The sequence below is a fragment of the Durio zibethinus genome, chromosome 11 (genome assembly GCF_047325235.1).
Source record: "Durio zibethinus cultivar Kanyao isolate XHJ-2024 chromosome 11, ASM4732523v1, whole genome shotgun sequence".
In the NCBI taxonomy this organism is placed as follows: domain Eukaryota; kingdom Viridiplantae; phylum Streptophyta; class Magnoliopsida; order Malvales; family Malvaceae; genus Durio; species Durio zibethinus.
Window position 1 is genome coordinate 11,069,337 of NC_143172.1, and position 17,525 is coordinate 11,086,861.

General features: G+C 42.3%; 1 non-coding gene and 2 pseudogenes across 1 annotated transcript; all 3 read left to right on the forward strand.

Moving 5' to 3' along the window:
• Positions 1-8,510: 8,510 nt before the first annotated feature.
• On the forward strand, positions 8,511-10,311 carry LOC149516093 (18S ribosomal RNA; annotated as a pseudogene).
• A 297-nt stretch (positions 10,312-10,608) lies between these two features.
• LOC149516094 (5.8S ribosomal RNA) lies at positions 10,609-10,764 on the forward strand (annotated as a pseudogene).
• Positions 10,765-10,996: 232 nt separating this feature from the next.
• LOC149516095 (25S ribosomal RNA) lies at positions 10,997-14,331 on the forward strand. The gene has a single exon (XR_016346727.1). It is a non-coding gene; the product is annotated as a 25S ribosomal RNA (ribosomal RNA).
• Positions 14,332-17,525: the final 3,194 nt, after the last annotated feature.

The following is a 17,525-nucleotide window of genomic DNA, read 5'->3' on the forward strand; positions in this document are numbered from 1 at the left end:
TGAGGGAGGCAGCACCTTTATTTATACTTGAGCCCCCACAGCCTATGTGGTCACTAAAGGTTCAAGTGTGTGGCTTTTATATAAATTTTAGAGGGTTTCAAGGCCCTTAGACACATACAAGGTTGGTAAGGGAATTTCTAGAAAAAAGCTAGTTCCAAACACTTTGTGGCACATCAAGTCCAAAAAGTTCTAGGATTTCTCATAGAGTGCCCATGGCTTGGGCCATTCAGAAGGTTCCTTAACTTGGTGCTGTAGTACCCTTACCCATATTCATATCTGGCTCTTCTAGAAGGTTTTATGCCCATACACCTAGCTTGTGTCTAGGCTTATCTAGAGCTTTCACACCTACAATGCCCGTACCACCTTTTTAGGGCTTTCTAGAAGCTTTTCCCAAATGTTCCTCAGGCGTAGCATCAGTTAACTCTTGCAGGGGCTTGTTCTTGTAGCCTGCAACTTGAGCCAGGGTCTGGCCTTTGTGCATTGGTGCTCAGGCCTTTGCTTCAATGGTGCTGATGCAGGGTGTAACACTGGCACTTGGTATGCATGTGTACCATGACCCTCCCACCTAAAGCACTTGTTGCCCTTTGATTGCCATTGGCACCAAATGATGCTCAGTGAATATGTCATGGGCTTCGATCTTAAGCCAAACTTCATGTGGCCTCGGATAGGGAATTGACTTCATTTACCTAAGTTAGCTTATGAAACTTAAGTGCTTGTCATAATTACAACTTGTCAAAGATTGTGATGCAATATTGGGCCTCCTAGCAACCTATAAATCTGATCCTCGTAGGATTATGTTCAGATGTGCCTACACTTAGGTCTGATTGTGTGCCTACACCTCAATCATTAGTGCCTACATCTAGGTCTAATTGTGTGCTCGCACATCACTCACCAACTCTCACACTTGGGATTAGCCCAATTCTTCCAAACCTAAGCAACATTCTTAAGTCTTTGGAGTCTTGATCACTACCTATACCACTGTTTTAGGCTAGGTCCCAATGACTTGGGCCTCTAGTAGGCCTTAAGGCCTAGTTCCCATGGCTACCAGACCTTGTCTTGCTAGAACTAAAACTATTTCTCAACTTAGAATGAACCACTCGACTTGGACTAGCTTGCAAATTGTGACACTAGCACGTGCCTCAACCACCATCGAGACATGTTGGCCCTTGGTCTTGGCACATCCTTTGAACACCATCGACACATTTTGGCCCATTGTATGAGTAGTTCTCTCAAACACCACTGACATATACTGGGCCACGCATCACTCATGGGTATCCTGGGCCCAAGCCGTGCACTGTGCATACCACATTGGGCAGTAGGTGGGTTCAAGCACATTTCATATTTTTGCTATGCCAATGCCATTTTTATGGCTTGTAAATTCATATAACCACTCACCAGTGCCTATACCTAGGCCTGGCTCAATTCTACTAAACTTGAACACCATGCTTGAGCCTTCAGAGTATTGATCACCACCTATAGCACTATTCTAGGCTAGCTCCCTATGACCTGGGCCTCCAATAGGCCTCAAGGCCTAGTCTCTTTGGTAGTCGAACTTTGTCCCACTAAAATTAGAACTACTCATTGACTCATAGAGAACCCTTGGGCCTAGACTAGCCTTTTAATTGTGACATATGCAAATGCCTCAACCACCATTGGGACATGTTGGCCTATGGTCTCAAAACATGCTTCAACCACCATCGACGCATGCTAGCCCTTTGCATGGGTAGTTCCCTCAAACACCATTGGCACATACTAGACTGTGCACCATGCGTAGGTATTCGATGCTTGAGCCATGCATAATGCACACCATGATCAGGTAGTAGGTGGGTTTAAGCACATATTCATATTTCTACCATGCCAATTCCATTTATATGGCTTGTAAATTTATATAAGTGCTCACTAGTGCCTGCACCTAAGCTTGGCTCAATTCTGCCAAACCTGAACACCATGCCTAAGCCTTTGGAGTTTTTATCACTACTCGTATCACTATTTTAGGCTAGTTTCTTATGACATGGGCCTCTAGTACCACTTAAGGCCTAATCTCCTTAGCTATCAGACCCTGTCCCACTAGAGTTGGAACTACTCTTTGACTCAAAGAGAACCCCTAGGCCAGACTAGCTTATAAGCCATGACAATATACATGCCTTGACTGCCATTGGGACATGTTAGCCTTTGGTCTTGACATATGTTTTGACCACCATAGCACATGTTAGGCCATGCACCAAGCATGGGTATCCTAGACCTAAGCCATGCACCATGACTTGGCAGTTGGTGGGTTTAGGCACATCTTCATATTTCTACCATGCTAATGCTATATTTTAGGGCTTGTTAATTCATATAACGCTCATTAGCACCTACACCTAGGCCTAGCTTAATTCTACTGAGCCTGAACAATAGGCTTGAGCCTCTAGAGTCTTGATCACTACCCATACCATTATTTTAGGCTATTTCCTTTCAACCTTAACCTTTAGCATGCCTAAAGGCCTAGTCCCCCTAGTTGTCTGACTTTGTCTTGCTAGAATTGGAACTACTGCTTAACTCGAAGAGAACCTATGGGCCTAGACCAGCTTGTGGATTGTGACATAGCACATGCCTCGACTCTATCCTACTAGAATTGGAACTGCTCCTGGACATGTTGGCCCTTGGTATCATCACATACTTTAACCACCATCGGCACATGCTGACCCTTAGTGTAGGCAGTTCCCTTGAACACCAATGGCACATACTAGGTTGCACACCATGCATGGGTATTTTGAGCCCGAGCCATACACTATACAGTCCATGATCAGGTAGTGGGTGGGCTCAGATGCATCTTTATATTTCTACCATGCCAATGCATTTTTATGGCTTGTAAATTCATATAATGATCCTTTAAGCCTTCATGTGAAGTGTCATAGCAAGATGACTCATTTTCTATTTTTCATGATTTTTGAAATTTTTTGCTATTTGAGATTTTTTGAAAATTTTTTAGAAGCAATTTTGACCCTAAATTTGGTACACGTGACCCTTGTATTTTTCTTGGCATCCACAAAAAACTTTTGCTAAAAATTTGAAATGTAGAAGATTTTATAGCCATTTGAAAAAAGCAACCCTATTTTAGACACTTGAATTGCTACTGGCTGCAAACCTATAAAAGCTTTTAGACTCTTTAAAGGGGTGTGAGTTGTCAAGGTTCCTTGGGGATAGGGGGCCAATATAAGGGCCAAAGACTAGCACCCATCACACATCATGTGCGCACACCCCTCGGCTCCCTTCCTTAATCGCTAGAACCCCAATGCTATCAGCCAAGTCCTCTAGTGATGCTCTAGTGACGGTGCCCTAGGCAAAAAATGTGGTGCTGAAACATGCCCAAACCCAGTATATGCACCGTGGTCCAAAACCAAACTTTAGCCAAAGCCTTGACCATTATTGGCATATGTTGGTGCATAGTGTAGGCACATGTCCTGATCACCATCAACATAAACTGGCCTATGGTGGGGGCACTTGACTCAACCAACATCAGCATAAGCTAGCCTTTGGTACAACCACCTGCTTTAACCACCATCGACATATGCTGGCCCTTGCTATAGGTATTTGCCTCAAACACTATTAGCACATGCTGGGCCTTGGTATGGGCACATACCTTGACCACCATCAGTACTTACAAACCGTTTAATGTCTAATGCTAGCATATCTATAAAATCTCATATACTTTTTGGGTAACGGTTGTCTAGGCCCCCTCTTGCGCCCATGAGGGAAGTAAGTGTGTGTGATGGGCCTGTCATTGTGCACACCCATGGCAACAACCCTAGAGTAAAATCCAGGTCGTACATGCCTTCTGGTCATGTTGTTTGGTGACTGGTTACTCTAGTGACTCGTGAGCATTGACGGCCTTGACTAGTTGGTGTGCATACAAAAAAAAGGCTTAATTTTACCACAATCAAGCTAGTGCCTATGGTTGATGCTACCCCAGACCAAGTCCCTAAATTAGGCAAGAACTCCCTGGGGTGGTGCAAGTGGAAGCTACAATCATGGGCTTGGTCTGGCCAAGTTTCTTAGGTATTTAGTAGTCTTGTAGTCCCTTCTCATCAACTATAAAAATGCCTTGGCCTAGCCAAACTCGTGCATGTCTCATGGGCTAGGAGCTTAAGCGTAGCTACCATTTGGCCTTAAGTGGGAAACTACTATTTGTATGCTTGAGTTAGCCTTTAAATTGACTCAGTACTGTGCACTTATGCTGGAACTTCACTAACCTCCTAGGAGTTTGGGAGAAAGGTAGGAAAGAAATGGTTAAGGCAAGAGTAGTTTATTTACTTGATGGGGTATGTACATTTACTATTTGAACAAAATCCTTATGTGTTCTTTGCAAAGGCTTTGAAGGCCTAAGTCCTTAATGCTCACACTCTTGCTTCTCTATGTTGTCACTTGGTTATGGCTTATGTATAAATGAAAGGAAGGCACTCTTATTTTATACTTAAGCCCCTTTGGTACCCATGGTTACAATAAATCCAAGTGTATGGCCATTAAGGGCCTTTTAGATAGTTTTAGGGTGCCCAAGCTCCAATATGGTCAACTAAGGCCTTTTTAGGGATATGCTAGTTTCAGCTTCCTTGCCAAGTCCCTAGGTCTAGAATAGTCTGAGCACTTTCTTTGAGTGCTTATGCCTAGCAAGTTCTAGAGTTTTCTCCATTTAGGTGCCACTCTACCTACCGTTAGGGTCTTCTAAAAGCTTCTTCATTTGGGTGCTACAGTGCCTATCACTGTGCCCATGCCTAGCCCTTCAGGAGCCTTTGGTGATCATGCACTTAGCGTGCATGCAGGCTTCTCCAGACCCTTCCATGCCTATGCACCCGGCCTATCTCCAGGCAATTCTAGGCCTTTCTATGCCTGATTACCCATGCCACATCTTAGGGTGCTCTAGAGCCTTCTAATAAGCAGTTTTTATGCTTGGCACCATGCAGCTCACCAGTCTTGTCCTTGGCCCATACACTTAGGTAAAGTATGTGCCTTTAGGACCTTGGTTTTGATCTTTCCTAGTGTTTCACCTATACCATGTCGAGCAAGTCCTATCACATGACCTTTTTTGTCTAGGACTCATGCGTACTCTGTGACATACTTTCCCACTTATTCTAATAACACCATCGTTGCTAGGGGAGTGTTGATCCTTCACTGCATGCACACGCTGGATCTATTATCCTTGGCACTTGATCATGATCATCCTTTTCTCTCGCCTTGATGTCGATGCATTTGCTATCAAACCAACTTCCTCTTAAAAGTTGCTTGTTGTGCACTATAATTAGAGGGTTTGGTTGATCTTTTTGGTTCTACTAGTGGCTCTTTGTGGCCACACCCCACTAGTCCTGTTACCCCACTAGTCCTGTTGGTTTGACTGGTGGCTTTTTGTAGCCACACCATTATCACATTCATTAAGAGCTTGAGAGGTTCACTCTTTTCAGCTTTATCGAATAGCACCAAGCCTCAACACACCATTGAAGTTTTTAAGGTGCTAATTGTTACCATTATTCTTATTATTGGACTCATCATAAGTTTTCACAATGGCTATAAGCTTCTTCTATTATGGGCAATCCCTAGGCCTATGTGATCCTGAACACAAGAAGCAGCTAAGGTAATGGCTTTCTTACTTTTGCCCTTGTCAAGCTTTTTAACCTTTGCCTTATGATGCTGGGGTTTTTCCTCAGCCCTGTCCTCAAATCAAAAGTGGTTATTCTTCTCTCCCCCACTGAAGCCACTATTTTTAAGCTTGAGAGACTCGGTGCGCTCATACTCGACTAATGATTCAGCAACCACAATTGCCTAACTCAAGTATTGAACCCTACACTACTTAAACTTGATTCTTGCCTATAGCTTTAATCTATCGAGGAAGTAAAAAAAAGCTTTTTGCTCGCCCATACTGGGAACCATAAGCGACAGTTTTAAGAACTCCCAACAATAGGTTTGAACTCTTCCTCTTTGACTGAGCCGATGAAGCTTTGCTTAAGCTTATTCTTTTGCATACTCTGGCTTAAGCTATCTCATCAGTTCCCTCATAAACTGATCCTATGTGGTGATTGTAGTCACTTTTTGCTACATGCTATCACACATTTAATGCCACCATAATAGGGCCACATTAGTTAAGTAAATGGTAGTGGTGCTTACCTTGGCTTCTTTTGCTATACTAACCACTCAAAAGTACTGTTCCATGCCCCACACGAAGTTGCCAACTTTTTTGGTCGAGCAATTTCCCGTGAATGGCTTTGGCTTTGGCATTACCACCCTCTGTCCCAAACCCCTATTTGTAACTATGGTAGCTTGAAACACAATATACTCCCACTCAAGTTGCTTTAGTTATTCCTATAAAGCTACCATTTAGGCCTTTAGAGCTTCATTGTGCTGCACAAACATTTTCATCTCTCTAGTCAAGGCATCAAGCATCATTTTTTTAAGCTCTTCCTAAGCCGAGTCTAACTTTTGGATGTGATCCTTGGTGTCTTTGAACCGATCCCTCAAATCTCTCGTGGCTAACTCATACTTTGAAAATTGAGAGTCCATGGATGACAATAGATCCTTTGAACTAGCCTTTCTCCCTTTGCTTGTGGGTGGGTAGCCCTTTTACACTTCACTCATGCACTCCATCTGAGGGTTACCGACCATGCTTTTGAATGCGTACCATAATTGCAAAGCTTGGACTAAGGATTTCTCATAATTTCCTTAGGAGCACTCAAGAGTATTTATGCCCTACTCTTGGCATTGACAACCAGCAATCACTTGTACAATACTTCCCACTGCAAGTCTATAGCACAACTAACACACTAACATGCAATATGTCTATGCACTTGAGCTGACACCAACATCGATCATAACCAAAGTTGAAAACCTACTCTGATACCAACTCTAGTTAGAACTACCTCTGATACCAACTGTCATGGGTCAGGAGCTTAAGCCTAGCTACCGTGTGACCTTAGGCAAGAAGCTACCATCTCTATACCTAAGTTAGCCTTTAAATCAACTTGATTATGTGCAGTAATCGATTATGTCATGCACTTGTGCTAGAACTTGACTAACCTCTTAAGAGTTTAAAAGAAAGCTAGGAAAGAAATGGTTAAAGCAAGAGTAGTTTATTTACTTCATGGGTATGTACACTAACTCTTAAAACACAGTTGCTATGTGTTCTTTACAAAGGCTCTCAAGGCCTAAGCCCTCAATGCTTTACACTCTTGCTTCCCTTACTTGTTGTCACTTGTTGCCACTTGTTGCTTATGTATAAATGACTAGGAGCCCTAGGTTTGGAAGAGTTCGGGCACTTCTATTGAATGCTCATGCCTAGTGGGTTCTAGAGTCTTTTCTATTTGGGTGCCATTTCGCTTTCAGCTGGGGTCTTCTAAAGGCTTGTTTTTCTAGGTGCTATAGTGCCTATCACTGTGATCGTGCCTTGTCCTTCTAGAACCTTTGGTGCCTATGCACCTGGCCTACCTGTAGGCTTTTCTAGACCTTTATATGCTCACACGCCTAGCCTATCTCCAAGAAGCTTTAGTTTTTTTTGTACTTGACTACCCATGCCAAATCCTAGGGTGTTCTAGAACCTTTAAGAAGTAGTCCTCATACCTAGCACTGCGTAGCTCACCATAAGTGTACTCTTACACTCTAGCCTTGACCTTGCCTTGTACACTTGGGTAAAGTATGTGCCTTTAGGACCTTGGTCTTGATCTTTCCTAGTGTTTCACCCGTACTATCTTAAGTCCCATCACACAACCCTCTTTGTCTAAGACTCATGTGTGGTCCATGAAATATGCAGCCAATGTTGTCTAAGACCTAAGAAAAAGTCATTGAATTAGGCAATGTCCTCCTAGGGTGGTAACAATAGAATTTATGTGTATGGTCCTAGCTTTACCAAGTATTGGTGGTGTCATGCCATTGTTGCCTATTAGATAGAAAAGGCAATCTCAAGCTCTGCTCATGTTTTTCCCATGCTAGATGGTTGTGGCATGGCCTCATACATCATTTCCTTCACTCACTCATCGAGTAATCGATTGGGTGGGTTATGGACTGGTGTGTATGGATGCTGTCACTTGTATGCAATGGGCATATGAGTGGTGCTATAGTTATGTATGTTGGCAAGCTCCATGCTTAATGCATCTAACTGTCGGCCCATCATCCTTTTTAATCTTTGCCCCATATGGTAATCGTAACCTGGGGGTATAATTGATATTCTGTGCTACATACCTAAATTGATGGAAACTGTATGTTTCTATCCTTCATCCATCTAGTTGCCTTAGAGGCTATGGGTCAGACCTCAATTGTGCCCTATGTCCCAAGTGTGCCACCCAAACCTCTGTGGCCACATTAGAGTACTGGTGTTCAATCGTGCTCTCAGATGCGAAATGTTTTGTTGGTATAGGCTTTCAACCTTTGTTCATCCAATGCTATACATTTTATGTTCTTGACACACACAATGCTTATGCTCTGTGTTGGCTCTCTCTATTGCTTAGTGGGTATGTTGAAGCCTATTCAGTGCCAACATCTTGAAGGAATGCTACCTGATTGATCTTGCTAGTAGTTATATACTTGTCTCAAAGATTAAGCCATGCATGTGTAAGTATAAATAAATTCAAGCTGTGAAATTGTGAATGGCTCATTAAGTCAATTATAGTTTATTTGATGGTATCTATTACTCAAATAAGCATAGTAATTCTAGAGCAAATACTACAACAAACCTCAACTTCTGGAAGGGATGCATTTAGCGTAAAACATCGATGCTGGCTTTGCTCGTTGCATTAATGATTCATGACAACTCGGTGGATTGCATGACCTTTTTGTCGACTATGCATCATTCAAAATTTTGCCTTATCAACTTTCGATGGTAGGATAGTGGCCTACTATGATGGTGACAAGTGATAGAGAATTAGGATTCAATTCTAAAAAGGGAGCTTGAAAAATGGCTACCATATCCAAGGAAGGCAGTGGGCATGCAAATTACCCAATCCTAACATAAAGAGGTAGTGATGATAAATAACAATACCAAGCTCTATGAGTCTGATAATTGGAATGAGTATAATCTAAATCCCTTAATGAGGATCCATTAGAGGGTAAGTTTAGTGCCAGCAACTATCGTAATTCCAGCTCTAATAATGTATATTTAAGTTGTTGCAGTTAAAAAGCTCATGGTTGGAACTAGGATTAGGTCATTTGGTTTGCTTCACGATGAGCACCGGTCTACTCATCCCTACCATCGATGATGCACTCCTAGCTTTAATTAGCTAGGTTATTCCTCTAACACTATTACTTTGAAGAAATTAGAGTGCCCAAAGTAGGCCTATGCTTGTATACATTAGCATGGGATAACATCATAGGATTTCAATCCTATTGTGTTGGCCATTAGGATCAGAGTAATGATTAATAGGGATAGTCGAGGGCATTCATATTTCATAGTCAGGGTTGAAATTCTTGGATTTATGAAAGATGAACAACTATGAAAGCATTCGCCAAGAATCTTTTCATTAATCAAGAATAAAAGTTGAGGGCTAAAAAATGATCAGATACCATCCTAGACTCAACCATAAATGATGCTAACCAAGGATTGATGGATGTTACTTTTAGGACTTTGTCAACACCTTATAAGAAATAAAAGTCTTTGGGTTTTGAAAGGAGTATGGTCACAAGGCTAAAACTTAAAGGAATTGCTGGAAGGGCACCACCAGAAGTGGAGCCTACAGCTTAATTTTTTCAACATGGGGAAACTTACCAAGTCTAGACTTAATAAGGATTGACAGACTGAGAGCTGTTTCTTGATTCTATGGGTGGTGCTACATGGTTGTTCTTAGTTGGTGGAGTAATTTGTCTAGTTAATTCCATTAATGAGTAAGACTTCAACTTGCTAACTAGCAATGTAGAGGTGATCCTTCTTGGCTAGCTTTTTAGAGGGACTATGGCTACTTAGGCTAAGGAAGTTTGAGGCAATAATAGGTCTATGATGCCCTTAGATGTTATGGGCCGCACATGCTCTACACTGATGTATTCAATGAGTCTATAGCCTTGGCTAATAGGCTCAGGTAATCTTTGAAATTTCATCATGATAGGGATAGATTATTGCAAATGTTGATCTTCAATGAGGAATTCCTAGTAAGTAAAGTCATCAACTCGCATTGACTACATCCCTGTCCTTTATAACACCATCCGTCACTCTTACCAATTGAATGGTTAGGTGAAGCATTTAGATCATGGTGATGCAGATGGTTCATTGCCCTCATGTCATAAGAAATCCACTGAAGCTTATCATTTAGAGGAAGGAGAAGTCATAACAAGGTTTCCATAGGTGAACCTACAAAAGGATCATTTTCAAAACCCATTCAATGAATGACCTATGAATGCGTTAACGAAACACTAAAAGGGTAAAAGTGCTTCTGTGCTTGGAGTCCTGAGCCCTTTTGGCATTGGGTAGGTGCGATGGTCACTTCATTCCACCTTTTGGGTGGGAAAAATAGTCAGCATCATCACCCATTGCCAAATAACAAACACCCAGCACAAATCATGCCAAGGAACTAGAATGAAAATGAGTGCATATGCCATCGCCATCGTATTTGTAGTGCCTGCATGGGTAGCACAGTGACTCAATTTGTCATGAAAAACCAAAATGACTCTCAATGACAGATATCTTAACTCTTGCATCAATGAAGAACATAACAAAACATGATACTTGGTGTGAATTGTAGAATCCTGTGAACCATGAAGTCTTTGAACGCAAGTTGCACCCCAAGCCATTAGGCCAAGGGCACACCTCTCTAGATGTCATGCATTGTGGCCTTTTCCAACCCCCTACCCATTAATCTCTGAGTGAAGGGGTGGAAAATGGCCTCTTGTGATCTCATTGGTTATGGTTGGCACAAAAGTGAGTCCCCGATAGTGATAAGACTATGATCATCAGTGGTAAAGCTTCTGACATACCTTGTTTCTAATGACACATGCTCGTTGCCCATCTGGACCCAATTAGACCCCCCACATCACTCGGTCGATACTTGCATGGAGACCTTAGGACAGGCGAGATTACTTGCTAAGTTTAACCATATCAATAAGCAAAAGAAAATAAACATACCAGGATTCCTCAAGTAACGATGAGCAAACTAAAAAAAACCCAACTTGAGAATTGAGCACCTTTGGCATCTGAATTGTAGTGTGGAAAAACATCTTTAGCAATGGACCAAGCCCAAGTCCCCTAGAAAGGGGCACAAGAAAGGGTGAGAGCCCTATCGTGCTTGGATCTTGTAGCACCATGAGGCACAGTCTGCGAGTCAAGTTGTTTGGGAACGTAGCCATAATCAGGCGATATATGCTGTCCAAAGCTATATACAGGCAAGAGATCAATAACAAACAAGTACCACAATGGAAAGATGAAAAGGGACTTTGAAAAGAGAGTCAAAGAGTGCTTAAAATTATCGGGAGGGATAAGGGTGACGATATGCCCCAATCAAATGTGAAATGGCAAGAGTTGGTCTGTTGATCAACTCGATGCATGGACTAACGTGGGTCACAGTAGAGGCCTAAGCTTGGGCTTTTAATATGCTCATGGAGTTGTCATTGTCGTTATCATGGAATGCAGCACATGCCATCTTAGTGTGCTTTGGCACCAACATGCTCCCATTAAGCCCATCTTGAAACATGGACTAAAGAGTCTAACATGTGTGTTAGTCAACGAGCTATAAAACCTATAAAGTGCAAGGAAGTTGATTGGTGGGATCCCACACAGGTGCACTATGGATTAACCTTAATCTTCTAACAAAGGTTCAAGTGTGAACATGCTTGTGGTGACCCAAAAGATGGTGAACTATGCTTAACTAAGGGAAAGCTAGAAGAAACTTTAGGGGAGGCCTATAGCGATAGTGACATGCAAATCATTCATTTGACTTGGGTATAAGGGTAAATGACTAATTGAACTGTCTAGCAGCTGGTTCCTCAAAAGTTTCCCTTAGCATAGCTAGAGCCCTTAGTGAGTTCTATTGGGTAAAGCCAATGACTAGAAACATTGGGGGGTGCAACACTCTCGAACTATTCTCAAACTTCAAATAGGTACGATGGTGCGACTGCTTCATTGAGTTGCACCATAAAGTTGAGGACCCCAAGTGGGCCATTTTTGGTCAACAAAATTGATGATGCAGGATGAACCGAAAGCTAGGTTATGGTGCCTAATTGTGCGCTAACCTAGAACCCATAAAGGGTGTTGGTCAATTAAGACAGTAAGACAGTGGTCATTTTGAAATCTGCTAAAGAGTGTGTAACAACTCACCTGCTAAATCAACTAGCCTTAAGAATGATGGTGCTTAAATGCATGACCTATAGCCAATCGTCAAGGCAAGTGTTAGGCCCTGATGAGTAAGAAAGCGTGATGGTCACTTCAAAACTCGAGGCATGAGCTTAGGCAAAGCCACTATCAATGCAGATCTTGGTGGTAGTAGCAAATATTCAAATGAAAACTTTAAAGGACAAAAAAGGGAAAGGTTCCATGTGTATGACACTTACGCATGGGTTAGTCGATTCATAGAGATGGGGGAAACCCATCCGATAGTGCATCCAGCATGAGCATCAAAAGAAATCGGGTTAAAATTTTTGAACCAGGATGTGGCAGCTAACAACAACATTATGCAGTTTGGAAACATTGACGGAGGCCTCAGGAAGATTTATCTTTTCTGTTTAACGGCTTGCCCACCCTAGAAACGACTTAGCTAGGGTAGGGTGCAATGGCCAGTAGAGCACCGTACATCATGTGTTATTTGGTACACCCCTAACAAACTTTGAAAATCTAAAGGACTAAATGCCATCTGTGCTCGATCATACTCATAGCCACATCAGGTCTCCAAGGTGAATAACCTCTGGTCTATTGAATAATGTAGGCAAGGGAAGTAGGCAAAATGGATCTATAACCTCAAGAAAAGGATTGGCACTAAGGGTTAGGCGTGGGCATCGACTACTAGTGCACTATTTGAGTTGCTCTCACAATAAGCACAAATCATCGAGTGCTAATAAATAGAAGGACTAGGAACAACTCCTTTAAGGGCATTCTCAAAGTGATGAACAGTCGACTCAAAATAGGTATAGATAAGGGGAATCTAACTGTTTAATTAAAATAAAGCATAGCAATGGTCCCTACGGATGCTTACATAATGTGACTTTTGCCCAATGCTCTGAATGTCAAATTGAAGAAATTCAACCAAGTGTGGGTAAACAACGAGAGTAACTGACTCTCTTAAGGTAGCCAAATGCCTTGTCACCTAATTAGTGATGCACATGAATGGATTAACAAGATTCCCACCATCCTTATATACTATCCAGTGAAACCATAGCTAAGTGAATGGGCTTGGTAAAATCAGTGGGGAAAGAAAACCCTATTGAGCTTGACTTTAGTCTAACTTTGCAAAATAACTTGAAAGGTGTAATATAAATGAAAGCCTTCCAGCAAAATTGAAATACCATTGCTTTTAACATTATTTTACTTATTCTATGAATTAGAGGTAAAGCACGACCTCTTCTTTTAGACCTAAGGCCAACCTTAGTTGGTTGATCCTAGTGAAAGACATTGTTAGGTGGGAAGTTTGGCTAGGATGGCACATCTATTAAAAGATAACACAGGTGTCTTATGATAAGCTCAATGGGAACAGAAATCTCATGTGGGACAAAAGGGTAAAAGCTCATTTGATTTTGATTTCAAGTACAAATATAAACCATGAAAGCATGGCCTATTGATCTTTTAGACCTTCAAAATTTAAAGCTAGAGGTGCCAAAAAAGTTACCACAGTGATAAATGGCTGTGGCAACCAAGCATTCATAGTGACGTTACTTTTTGATCCTTTGATGTTGGTTTTTCCTATCATTATGAAGTAGAATTCACCAAGTGTTAGATTGTTCACCCACCAATATGGAACATAAGCTGGGTTTAAACCAATGTGAGACAAGTTAGTTTTGCCCTACTGATGGTAGCGTTGCAATAGTAATTTAACCTAGCATAAGAGGAATCATTGATTTGCATAATTGGTCATTATGCTTGGTTAAAAAGCTAGTGACACAAAGCTACTGAGTGTTGGATTATGACTGAATGCCTTTAAGTCAAAATTTGGGCTAGAAGTGATGCACATGCCCATCACCTGATTGCCAACCCACAGTAGGGCCCCATAGCCCTCAAGGGAACATTTTATAGGTGTAGCATTTGTGGTAGACAAGCCTTGTAAGCCTCTTGGGAGCTCAATTCCCATTAAGCAGCGAGTAGAATCCTTTGCAAATGGCTTAAATACTTAATGGGGTATTGTAAGTGGTAGAGTGACCTTGCTGCCACGATCCACTTAGATTCAACCCTTTGTCGGTTTGATTCGTCCCTCTACCCCCACAACTACCAAAGTCCTTTCACTTCATTTTTTTGCACTGCACCCCTCTAGGGTTAGGGATAAATGGTGTTCTCCACACAACCTATTTGGCTGAATAATAACATCCCCCCTCGAGTGTCTAACTAAATGACAACCAAATGCTCTTAGTATTTGTCAAAGGGATGGGCTCGCCCTTGGTGAGGGCACTTGCCTCAAACCTTATTGCACACGTTGGCCTTTGGTGTGGGCTATTGCCTCGAACACCACCGATAGCATCTGGCCTTTGGTTAGTGTGGGCAATTACATCCAACAACATTGGTAGATGCTAGCCAATTGCTGCCTCAGACACCATTAGCAAATGCTAGTGTGGGCACTTGCCTTGGACACCATCAACAAATGCTTAGTGCAAGATGTTGCCTTGGACACCAATGCCAGATGGTGGCACTTAGTATAGACACTTGCCTTGACCACTATTAGCACATGTAGGCCCTCTGTGTAGGTTGTTGGTTTAGACACCTCTTGGGTAGATGCTGGCACTTGGTGTGGGTTGTTGCCTCAGACACCTCTTTAGTAAAGGTTGGCACTTGGTGTGGCATGTGTACCATGACCTTCCCACCTAAGGCACTTGTCTACCCCTCAATCGCCATTGAAGCCAAATGATGCTCGATCATGTGCCACGAACTATGGTTTTAAGCCAAACTCTGCATGGCCTTGGATAGGGAATTGACTTCGTTTGCCTAAGTCAACCTATGAAACTCAAGTGCTTAGCATAATTCTAGCTTGTCAACGATTATGCTACAGTATTGGGTTTCTTAGAAGCCCACAAATTTAATCATCCTAGGAATGTGTTTAGGCATGCCCATTCTTAGGTCTGACCATGCTCTCGTACCTTGATCATTAGTGCCCACACTTGGGTCTGATAGTGTGCCCATGCATCTCTCACTAACACTCGTACCTCGACTAGCTTAATTTTGTCAAACTTGAACACTATGCTTGAGCCTCTAGAGTCATGATCACTACCCATACCACTCTTTTGGGCTAGTTTACTGCAACCTAGGCCTCCAATAGGCCTCACGAGCTAGTCCCCCTAGCTGTCAGACCCTATCCCATTCAAATTGGAATTGCTCTTTAACTTGAAGAAAACCATTGGGCTTGGACCAGCTTGCAGACCATGACACATGCACATGCTTCGACAACCATCGAGACAAGTTGGCCCTTAGTATTGGCTACCCATTGTGTGGGCAGTTCCCTCAAACACCATTAACACATGCTAGGTCACGCACTACGTGTAAGTATCAAGGGCCCGGGCCATGTACCTTGTACACCACGATCGGGCAGTAGAAAGGTTTAGGAACATCTTCATATTTTTACCATGCCAATACATTTTTATGGCTTGTAAATTCAAATAATGGTGCCCTAAGCCTTCATGTAAAATTTCATGATAAGACTCATTTTCTATTTTTCATGATTTTTGGAATTTTTTATAATTCAAGATTTTTTGAAGTATTTTTAGAAGGCATTTGACCCCAAATTTGGTATATGTGATCCTTGTATTTTTGTTGGCATCCATAAAAAATTTAGCTAAAAAATCAAAGTGTAGAAGATTTTACGGCCATTTGAAAAAAGCATCCCCACTTCAGACACTTGAATGGCTACTAGCTGCGAACCTCTAAAAGCTCTTTTGCTCTTTTGTGGCCATTTGCACATCATGTGCACACACCTTTGGCTCCCCTCCCCCAATCATCAAACCCTTATTGGCATTGGTCAAGTTCTCTAGTGATGCTTTAGCAATGGTGCTTTAGCAATGGTGCCCTAGGTAAGAAAATGTAGCACCAGTACATGCTCGTGCCCAATATGTGCATTGTGTCCTAAAATCAAACTTTGGCCAAGGCTTCAACCATCATCAGCACATGTTACATGCCTTAACCATTGATGACACAACTGGCCTTTGATATGGGTATCTACCTTGACTACCATCGAGTCAAGCTAGTTTTTGGCATGCCCACCTACCTCGACCACTATCGGCACATACTGGTCTTTGGTGCTGAGCATATGTCTTGATCAGCATGGGCATAATTTAGACCTAGTGCGAGCACATGCCTCAATCAACATTGATAGAAGATGGCCCTTAGTGTGGGCAGTTGCCTTGAACACCATTGACACATGCTAGCCCTTGCTACGGGTAGTTTGCCTTGAACACCATTGTCTCATGTTGGGCCTTAGTGTAGGCACATGTCTGAACCACCATCGAGACTTTCAAACCCTTGGTGTGGGATATGCTTTTTTTTTAAAAAGGGCCCCCATTAAAGACACTTTAATGTCTTCTTCTAGCATATCTGTAAAATCTTTTATGCTTTTTAGAAGTGGTTGTCTGGCCCCCCTCTCCCTTTCATAAAGGGAGTAAGTGTGTGTGATGGGCCTATCATTGTTTACATCTACGACAATGTCCCTAGAGGAAAATCCAAGCCATGCGTTCCTTCTAGCCGTGTTGTCCACCAACTGGTTACTTTTATGACCCGTAGGCACCTATGCCCTCGATCGATTGGCATGCATGTGAAAAAAGGGCATGCCTTTGCTAAGCTCAAGCCCTTTTTTATGGTTATGCTACTTCAAACCCCAAACCAAGTTCTTGAATTGAGCAATAACTCTCTATTATAGTGCAAGCAGAAACTGTAGTTACGAGCTTGGTCTAGCCAAGTCTCTCAGGTATTTGGTAGTCTTGCAGTTCCTTATCATTAACCACCGAAATGCCTTGGCCTGGCCAAGCTCATGCATCTAGTCAATGCTACCTAAGACCCTAGGAATAATTCCCTGAATCGAGCAATGTTCCTTTAGGGTGGTGATAGTAGAGTTTACATATACAGTCCCAGCTTGACCAATCAATGGTGGTATCATGTGCTGCATACCTAAATCAATGAAAACTAGATGTCTTGCCATTCCCCATCCATCTTGTGTCTTTAAGGGCTATAGGTTTGACATCAATCATGCCCCTATGTCCTAAATGTGCCACCTAAACCTTCATGATCATATTGGTGCACTAGTGCTCGATCGTGCTCTTGGATGTGGGGCATTTTGTGGGCACAAGCTCTTGGTCCTTGTTCATATGATTCTATGCATTTTACGTGCTCGACAAGCATAATGCTTGTGCTTCTTGTTAGCTCTCTTTGTTACTCAATTTATGCATTAAGGCCCATGTGGTGCCAA